Source organism: Elephas maximus, chromosome 1, assembly GCF_024166365.1.
Source record: "Elephas maximus indicus isolate mEleMax1 chromosome 1, mEleMax1 primary haplotype, whole genome shotgun sequence".
Classification (NCBI taxonomy): domain Eukaryota; kingdom Metazoa; phylum Chordata; class Mammalia; order Proboscidea; family Elephantidae; genus Elephas; species Elephas maximus.
Window position 1 is genome coordinate 35,416,979 of NC_064819.1, and position 10,433 is coordinate 35,427,411.

Below are 10,433 nucleotides of genomic sequence, written 5' to 3' on the forward strand. Positions count from 1 at the left end.
CCAAGATGTATTACAATCAAGCTTGCCAAAACCAAAGATAGAGAGACAATTATAAGAGCAGCGAGGGATAAAAGAAAAGTCACCTACAAGGGAGAGCCAGTAAGAATAAGCTCAGATTACTTGGCAGAAACCATGCAGGCAAGAAGGCAATTGGATGACATATTTAAAGAGTTGAAAGAAAAATTGCCTGCCAAGAATCATATATCCATCAAAACTGTCTCTTAAACATGAAGGTGAAATTAAGACATTTCCAGATAAAAACAAGTTGAGGGAATTCGTAAAAACCAAACCAAAACTACAAGAAATACTAAAGGGAGTTCTTTGGTTAGAAAATCAATAATATCAGGTATTGACCCAAGACTAGAACACGGGGCAGAGCAACCAGAAGTCAACCCAGACAGGGAAATTAAAAAAAAAAAAAAAAGTCAAGATATAAAAAAAAAAAAAAAAGCCCAACACAGGGTAACAGTGATGTTATTATATAAAAGAAGACAACATTAAAATAATAAAGAGGGACTAAGAAATGTAATCATACACCTTCCATATGGGGAGGAAGATACGGCGGTACAAGGAAATAAAAGTTAGTTATAAATTTAGAAAAATAGGGGTAAATAATAAGGCAACCACAAAGGAGACAAACTATCCTACTCATCAAAATAAAATACAAGGGAAAAATACAGACTCAGCAGAAACAAAATCAACAACAACAAATATGAGGAAAGGACAATATATAAAGAAAACTACTCAGCACATAAAATCAAGTGGTAAAAGGAAGCTGTCAACGCACAAAAAAAGACATCAAAATGATAGCACTAAATTCATATCTATCCATAATTACCCTGAACGTCAATGGACTAAATGCACCAATAAAGAGACAGAGAGTGGCAGAATGGATTAAAAACAAGATCCGTCTATATGCTGCCTACAAGAGACACACCTTAGACTTAGAGACACAAACAAACTAACACTCAAAGGATGGAAAAAAATCTATCAAGCAAACAACAATCAAAAAAGAGCAGGAGTGGCAATATTAATTTCTGACAAAATAGACTTTAAAGTTAAATCTACCAGAAAGGATAAGGAAGGACACTATATAATGATTAAAGGGACAATACACCAAGAAGGTATAACCATATTAAATATTTATGCACCCAATGACAGGGCTGCAAGATACATAAAACAAACTCTATCAGCATTGAAAAGTGAGATAGACAGCTCCACAATAATAGTAGGAGACTTCAACACACCACTTTCGGTGAAGGACAGGACATCCAGAAAGAAGCTCAATAAAGACATAAACCCAAACCAAAACCAAACCCAGTACCATCGAGTCGATTCTGACTCATAGTGACCCTACAGGACAGAATAGAACTGCCCCATAGAGTTTCCAAGGAGCGCCTGGCAGATTCGAACTGCCGACCCTTTGGTTAGCAGCCATACCACTTAAACGCTACACCACCAGGGATTCCCAATAAAGACTTGGAAGATCTAAATGCCACAATCAACCAACTTGACCTCATAGACATATACAGAACACTCCACCCAACAGCAACCCACTATATTTTCTTTTCTCGTGCACATGGAACATTCTCTAGAATAGACCACATATTAAGTCATAAAGCAAGCCTTAGCAGAATCCAAAACATTAAAATATTACAAAGCATCTTCTCTGACCATAAGGCCATAAAAGCGGAAGTCAATAACAGGAAAAGAAATCAAACACTTGGAAACTGAACAATACCCTGCTCAAAAAAGACTGGATTATGCAAGACATTAAGGATGGAATAAAGACATTCATAGAATCCAATGAGAATGAAAACACTTCCTATCAGAACCTTTGGGACACAGCAAAAGCGGTGCTCAGAGGCCAATTTATATCAATAAATGCACACATCCAAAAATAGGAAAGGGCCAAAAATAAATAAATAAAAATAAGAACTGTACCTACAACTAGAACAAATAGAAAGAGAGCAACAAAAGAAATCCACAGGCACCAGAAGAAAACACAATAAAAATTAGAGCTCAACTAAATGAAATAGAAAACAGAAAAACAATTGAAAGAATTAACAAGACCAAAAGCTGGTTTTTTGAAAAAATCAACAAAATTGATAAACCATTGGCCAAACTGACAAAAGAAAAACAGGAGAGGAAGCAAATAACCCGAATAAGAAATGAGATGGGCCATATCACAACACACCCAACTGAAATTAAAAGAATCATATCAGATTACTATGAAAACCTATACTCAAACAAATTTGAAAACCTAGAAGAAATGGATGAATTCCTAGAAACACACTACCTACCTAAATTAACACAAAAAGAGGTAGAACAACTAAATAGACCCATAACGAAAGAAGAGACTGAAAAGGCTATCAAAAAACTCCCAGCAAAAAAAAAGCCCTGGTCCGGACGGCTTCACTGCAGAGTTCTACCAAACTTTCAGAGAAGAGTTAACACCACTACTACTAAAGGTATTTCAGAGCATAGAAAAGGATGGAATACTACCAAATTCATTCTATGAAGCCACCATATCCATGATACCAAAACCAGGTAAAGACACTGCAAGAAAAGAAAATTATACACTTATATCCCTCATGAATGTAGATGCAAAAATGCTCAACAAAATTCTCGCCAATAGAGTTCAACAACATATCAAAAAAATTATTCACCATGACCAAGTGGAATTCCTACCAGGTATGCAGGGATGGTTCAACATTAGAAAAACAATTAACGTAATCCACCACATAAATAAAACAAAAGACAAGAATCACATGATTTTATCAATTGATGCAGAGGAGGCATTTGACAAAGTTCAACACCCATTCATGATTAAAAAAACTCTCAGCAAAATAGAAATAGAAGGAAAATTTCTCAGCATAATAAAGGGCATTTATACAAAGCCAACAGCCAACATCACCCTAAATGGAGAGAGCCTGAAAACATTCCCACTGAGATCGGCAACCAGACAAGGATGCCCTTTACCACCACTCTTATTCAACATTGTGCTGGAAGTCCTAGCCAGAGCAGTTAGGCTAGATAAAGAAATAAAGGGCATCCAGATTGGCAAGGAAGAAGTAAAAGTATCTCTATTTGCAGATGACGTGATCCTGATCCTATATACAGAAAACCCCAAGGAATTCTCCAGAGAACTACTGAAACTAATAGAAGAGTTCAGCAGAGTATCGGGATACAAGATAAACATACAAAAATCAGTTGGATTCCTCTACACCAACAAAAAGAACGTCGAAGAGGAAATCACCAAATCAATACCATTTACAGTAGCCCCCAAGAAGATAAAATACTTAGAAATAAATCTTACCAGAGATGTAAAAGACTTATACAAAGAAAACTACAAAACACTTCTGCAAGAAACAGTGGAAAAACATACCTTGCTTGTGGATAGGAAGACTTAACATTATAAAAACGTCTGTTCTACCAGTAGCGATCTATACATTTCATGCGATTCTGATCCAAATCCCAACAACGTTTTTTAGTGAGATGGAGAAACAAATCACCAATTTCATATGGAGGGGAAAGAGGCCCCGGATAAGTAAGGCATTACTGAAAAAGAAGAACAAAGTGGGAGGCCTTACTTTTTACCTGATTTTAGAACCTATTATACTGCCACAGTAGTCAAAACAGCCTGGTACTGGTACAACAACAGATACATGGGCCAATGGAACAGAATTGAGAATCCAGACATGAAACCATCCACATATGAGCAGTTGATATTGACAAAGGCCCCAGAACAGTTAAATGGGGGAAAAGACAGTCTTTTTAACAAATGGTGCTGGCATAACTGGATATCCATCTGCAAAAAAATGAAACAAGACCCGTACCTCATTCCATGCACAAAAACTAACTCAAAATGGATCAAAGATATAAAACCTAAAACGATAAAGATCATGGAAGAAAAAATAGGGACAACATTAGGAGCCCTAATACAAGGCATAAACAGTATAGAAAACATTATAAAGAATGTAGAAGAAAAACTAGGTAACTGGGAGCTCCTAAAAATCAAACACTTATGCTCATCCGAAGACTTCACCAAAAGAGTAAAAAGACTACCTATAACCTGGGAAAAAGTTTTTAGCTATGACATTTCTGATCAGCGCCTGATCTCTAAAATCTATATGATACTGCAAAAACTCAACTACAAAAAGATAAATAACCCAATTAAACAATTGGCAAAAGATATGAATAGACACTTCACTAAAGAAGATACTCAGATAGCTAACAGATATATGAGGAAATGTTCACGATCATTAGCCATTAGAGAAATGCAGATCAAAACTACGATGAGATTTCATCTCACTCCAACAAGGCTGGCATTCATCCAAAAAACACAAAATAATAAATGTTGGAGAGGCTGTAGAGAGATTGGAACACTCATATACTGCTGGTGGGAATGTCAAATGGTACAACCACTTTGGAAATCGATTTGGCGCTTCCTTAAAAAGCTAGAAATAGAACTACCATACAATCCAGCAATTCCTCTCCTTGGAATATATCCTAGAGAAATAAGAGCCTTTACACGAACAGATATGTGCACAGCCATGTTTATTGCAGCACTGTTTACAATAGCAAAAACATGGAAGCAACCAAGGTGCCCATCAACGGATGAATGGATAAACAAATTATGGTATATTCACACAATGGAATACTACGCATCGATAAAGAACAGTGATGAATCTGTGAAACATTTCAGAACCTGGAGGAACCTGGAAGGCGTTATGCTGAGTGAAATTAGTCAGTTGCAAAAGGACAAATATTGTATAAGACCACTATGATAAGAACTTCAGAAATAGTTTAAACTGAGAAGAAAACATTCTTTTGTGGTTACGAGAGGCAGGAGGGAGGAAGGGTGGGAAAGGGGTATTCACTAATTAGATAGTAGATAAGAACTACCTTAGGTGAAGGCAAAGACAGCACACAATACAGGGGAGGTCAGCACAATTGGACTAAACCAAAAGCAAAGAAGTTTCCTGAATAAACTGAATGCTTTGAAGGCCAGCGTAGCAGAGGCAGGGGTCTCGGGACCATGGTTTCAGGGGACATCTAAGTCAATTGGCATAATAAAATCTGTTAAGAAAACATTCTGCATCCCACTTTGAAGAGTGGCGTCTGGGGTCCTAAACGCTAGCAAGCAGACATCTAAGGTGCATCAATTGGTCTCAACCCACCTGGACCAAAGGAGAATGAAGAACACCAATGACACAAGGTGATTATGAGCCCAAGAGACAGAAAGGGTCACATGAACCAGTGACTACATCACCCTGAGTCCAGAAGAACTAGATGGTGCCTGGCTACAACTGATGACTGCCCTGACAGGGAATACAACAGAGAATCCCTGAGGGAGCAGGAGGGCAGTGGGATGCAGACCCCAAATTCTCATAAGACCAGACTTAATGGTCTGACTGAGACTGGAAGGACCCCGGTGGTCATGGCCCCCAGACCTTCTGTTGCCCCAGGACAGGAACCATTCCTGAAGCCAACTCTTCAGACATGAATTGGACTGGACAATGGGTTGGAGAAGGATGCTGGTGAGGAGTGAGCTTCTTGGATCAGGTGGACACTTGAGACTATGTTGGCATCTCCTGCCTGGAGGGGAGATGAGAGGGTGGAGGGGATTAGAAGCTGGCAAAAAGGACAGGAAAAGAGAGAGTGGAGGGAGAGAGCAGGCTGTCTCATTAGAGGGAGAGTATTTGGGAGTGTGTAGTAAGGTGTATACGGGTTTTTGTGTGAGAGACTGACTTGATTTGTAAACTTTCACTTAAAGCACAATAAAAATTATTAAAAAAAATGATTTTGGACAGAATGCTAAAAACTCTATTTTCTAGACACTTTTGCAGCTAGGATTCTGGATGCAAATTTGTCCTGCCAATTACATACCCATCACGTGAGATTTGGAAGGCGGGAGTGCAACATGGCTCATGTGTCTTCCTGACATAATTTCTGCTGGTCCATGGCCGTGGAGACATGAGTGACAATTATGCTGCCACACTTGGAAGCATACCTCCCCTAGCCAGGCCTCCAGGTAGGAACTCAGCCCTGGCTCCACCTTGATGGCAGACTTGCAGAAGGACCAGCTAAGCCATCACTGCACTCCTGAACTACAGAAATGATGAGATATGAATTGTATGTTGTTTGAAGCCACAGTTTGTGATTATTTATTATGCAGCAATAGAAATCAAGTATGCTCTAGATATATTAAAGATAAAAAGCAAATTGCAAAGTTATATCTATGTCATTCTGCTTTAAAAAACTCGTAACAATATATTCTGTATTTTCTCCAGGAACGTATTATGTCCAATTGTATAGTAAATGTAAAGAAAATGGCCTGGAAGGACACACACCAGCTTGATAAGAGTGTTTACTTCTGAGAAGAGAGAGAGAGAACCAGGTTAGGGAATTGGGCTTGGTGAGGACTCTTACCTTATTCATTTATTTTTACTTTTTTTATAAGATAGAACATAGTCATGTATTACTTCAAGTTAAAAGTTAATTTTTTTTAAATCTTAAAAAAAGAGTGCATTCTTTCAATATGTGTAGCTATACTTCCACTTGCCATCAAGTCGATTCCACCTTATGGTGACCCATGTATGTCAGAGTAGACTGTGCTCCATAGGCTTTTCAAAGGTGTATTCTTTCAGAAGCAGACTGCCAGGCCCTTCTTCTAAGGCACTCTGGGTGGGTTCGAACTACCAACCATTGGGTTAGTAGTCAACAACAACAACAACATAGTTAATTTATGCTAAGTCTAATGACCACTCCTCAGTGTTGGACACTGCTCATCCCTCCCTCTTCCTGCCCAAGCCTCTTCCTTGGGCTCATCTTTTCTTTATCTACACTCACTCCCCCAGGTCATTTCACTGAATCTCATGTCATCTGGGGCATGTTTAAATCCTATGGAGAATGTCAATATTTTTGTTTTAGCAGACAATCGACCTTGTTTCAGGCTGCTAGATTGAAACACACTTCTGGGTTTTGGGTTGCCTTGAGTTCAGGACAGAGCCCTGGTGGCTCAGTGGTTAAGAGCTGTGGCTGCTAACGGTTGGCATTTCGAATCCACCAGCCACTCCTTGGAAACCCTATGGGGCAGTTCTATTCTGTCTTATAGGGTCATTAGGAGTCAGAATTGACTTGATGGCAACGGGTTTTAGGGTTTGAGTTCAGCATAGGGAAGAGTGGAGGTACAAAAAGAATAGGAAACTTACTGCTGGTTTTGTGACATTTCAGATTCTGATCTTCTTTCCCAATCCCTCTGCTACTATTTACTTTTCAGAGTTATAAATTAGCTACTCCGTGTATTCTGTCTAGGTTTTATAGGTGCATTCGGTGGATGAGATAGAATAAATTGCGCTTGCTTCGTTTTACCTAAAACTGAACCTTACGAAGTAATTTTTTAATGTTATGTCCTCAATTTCTGTAGAGGGTAAATAGAAGAAATGACCATACAAAGAATGGTTCTGAGTTTCTAGCAAACCTGCTAAGACATTTCCTGACCCATTATGGGGTGTGAAGTACTCTAGCAAAAAAGTTGGGGAACGTGGAAAGAGCATGAACCTTAGATATGGGCAGTCCTGTATCTGAACCAACATTTCATAGAACAGAAAATGGATTAACGTAATCCCCACTGAGAGGACTAAATAACTTCCTGTGTGTAAATTCCCCAGCATACAAGTAGAAAATAAATGTTAGCTACTCTTTCCCTTTAGAATTTAGTATCAAGAAAGGATTGCCTGAAGAGTAGCATGCTAACTTTGGTCACACAGTAATAATCACGTAACTTGGGTTTTCTCTTTATGCTTCGACTGACAGGAGGCTCAAAGCAACCTGAGTGAGTAATCGGCATGCTTACCTGTGGAACTGAAGTACTTGCCTCTATTCTACATGGTATTTCATTTCATCGGCCAAATTTTCTAATGTGACTTTTATGGCAAAATATTTTACGTTTCCTTTGCATGTAAATAGACCACAGCCATAAAAAAAAAAAACTAGTATGTACTGTGCCTTTTAATATGGTATTACTACATGTTTTATGTTCCTTTGTTGACAGTTTACATGTATTTCTTGATGAAATACAATAAAGGGTTAACCTAATCACAGCAGGCCATTAACTACAAAAGGCCAACTTACTTGTCAGAATCTGAAAAGCTTAAAACAATAGGAAACTGTCAAAGGAATGGGACGCAGTGCTCTAGTAGGTTCGGTGGACAGTGGATGGGTGTACCAAAGCTAAATAACAATTTACCCCAGGAACTGACTTAAAAATCTACCCACTATCATATGTAGCCCAAATAACAAAAAACGTATAACAGACGCAGAACCCCTGAGCAAAGGGACCGAATCCTCAGAAAAGAAAAACAAGAAAAGGTCACCCAACATGACCTTAGCTCTTTGTCTTTACTTTTAACCAATCACAGTTTGTAAGTAATTTATACATAATGAATCAGCGTCCGTCAAAATTATATAAAAAGCACTTATAGATTGTGTGTCTTTGGATTTTGGTCTGTTTATAGCCTGCGGGCTTGCAGCCAGTTTCCCATTTTGTTTTCTGATACGTCACAATAAAAATCTCTTTGTTGCTGAAAGCTTTGATGAAAGTTGTTTCTCTACAACAAATAAATCGTTTCAAAACCATGAACACTTGGTCATCAAATAGTCACATCTTGGGAATTCATATTTCACTATCATTTTAGACCTCAAGACGCTGGCATTGCTCCAATGTTATTGTTAGGTGCCGTCGAGTCGGTTCCGACTCATAGCAACCCTGTGCACAACAGAACGAAACACTGCCCGGTCCTGAGCCATCCTTACAATCATTGTTATGCTTGAGCTCATTGTTACAACCACTGTGTAGATCCACCTCATTGAGGGCCTTCCTCTTTTCCGCTGTCTCTGTACTCTGCCAAGCATGATGTCCTTCTCCAGGGACTGATCCCTCCTGACAACATGTCCAAAGTATGTAAGACGCAGTCTCGCCATCCCTGCCTCTAAGGACCATTCTGGCCACACTTCTTCCAAGACAGATTTGTTCGTTCTTTTGGCAGTCCATGGTATATTCAATGTTCTTCGCCAACACCACAATTCAAAGGTGTCAACTCTTCTTCAGCCTTCCTTATTCATTGTCCAGCTTTCACATGCGTATGATGTGATTGAAAATACCATGGCTTGGGTCAGGTGTACCTTAGTCCTCAGGGTGACATCTTTGCTCTTCAACACTTTGAAGAGGTCCTTTGCCCAATGCAATGCGTCTTTTGATTTCTTCACTGCTGCTTCCATGGCTGTTGATTGTGGATCCAAGTAAAATGAAGTCCTTGACAACTTCAATCTTTTCTCTGTTTATCATGATGTTGTTCATTGGTCCAATTGTCAGGACTTTTGTTTTCTTTATGTTGAGGTGTAATCCACACTGAAGTCTTTGATTTCATTAGTAAGTGCTTCAAGTCCTCTTCACTTTCAGCAAGCAAGGTTGTGTCATCTGCATAACACAGGTTGTTAATGAGTCTTCCTCTAATCCTGATGCCCCGTTCTTCATATAGTCCAGCTTCTCATATTATTTGTTCAGCATACAGATTAAATAGGTATGGTGAAAGAATACAACCCTGATGCACGCCTTTCCTGACTTGAAACCAATCAGTATCCCCTTGTTCTGTCCGAACAACTGCCTCTTGATCTATGTAAAGGTTCCTCATGAGCACAATTAAGTGTTCTGGAATTCCCATTCTTCCCAGTGTTATCCATAGTTTGTTATGATCCACACAGTCCAATGCCTTTGCACAGTGAATAAAACACAGGTAAACATCCTTCTGGTATTCTCTGCTTTCAGCCAGGATCCATTTGACATCAGCAATGATATCCCTGGTTCCATGTCTTCTTCTGAAATCGGCCTGAATTTTTTGCAGTTCCCTGTTGATATACAGCTGCAGCCATTTTTGAATGATCTTCAGCAAAATTTTGCTTATGCATGATATTAATGATATTGTTCTATAATTTCCACATTTGGTTGGATCACCTTTCTTGGGAATAGGCATGAATATGGATCTCTTCCAGTCAGTTGGCCAGGAAGCTGCCTTCCACATTTCTTGGCATAGACGAGTGAGCACCTCCAGAGCTGCATCTGTTTGTTGAAACATCTCAACTGATATTCCATCAATTCCTGGAGCCTAGTTTTTTGCCAATGCCTTCAGAGCAGCTTGGACTTCTTCCTCCGTATCATTGGTTCCTGATTATATGCCACCTGTTGAAATGGTTGAATATCGACTAATTCTTTGTGGTATAATAACTCAGTGTATTCCTTCCATCTTCTTTTGATGGTTCCTGCATTGTTTAATATTTTCCCCATGGAATCCTTCACTATCGCAACTCGAGCCTTGAATTTTTTCTTCAGTTCTTTCAGCTTGAGAAACGCCTAGCGTGTTCTTCCCTTT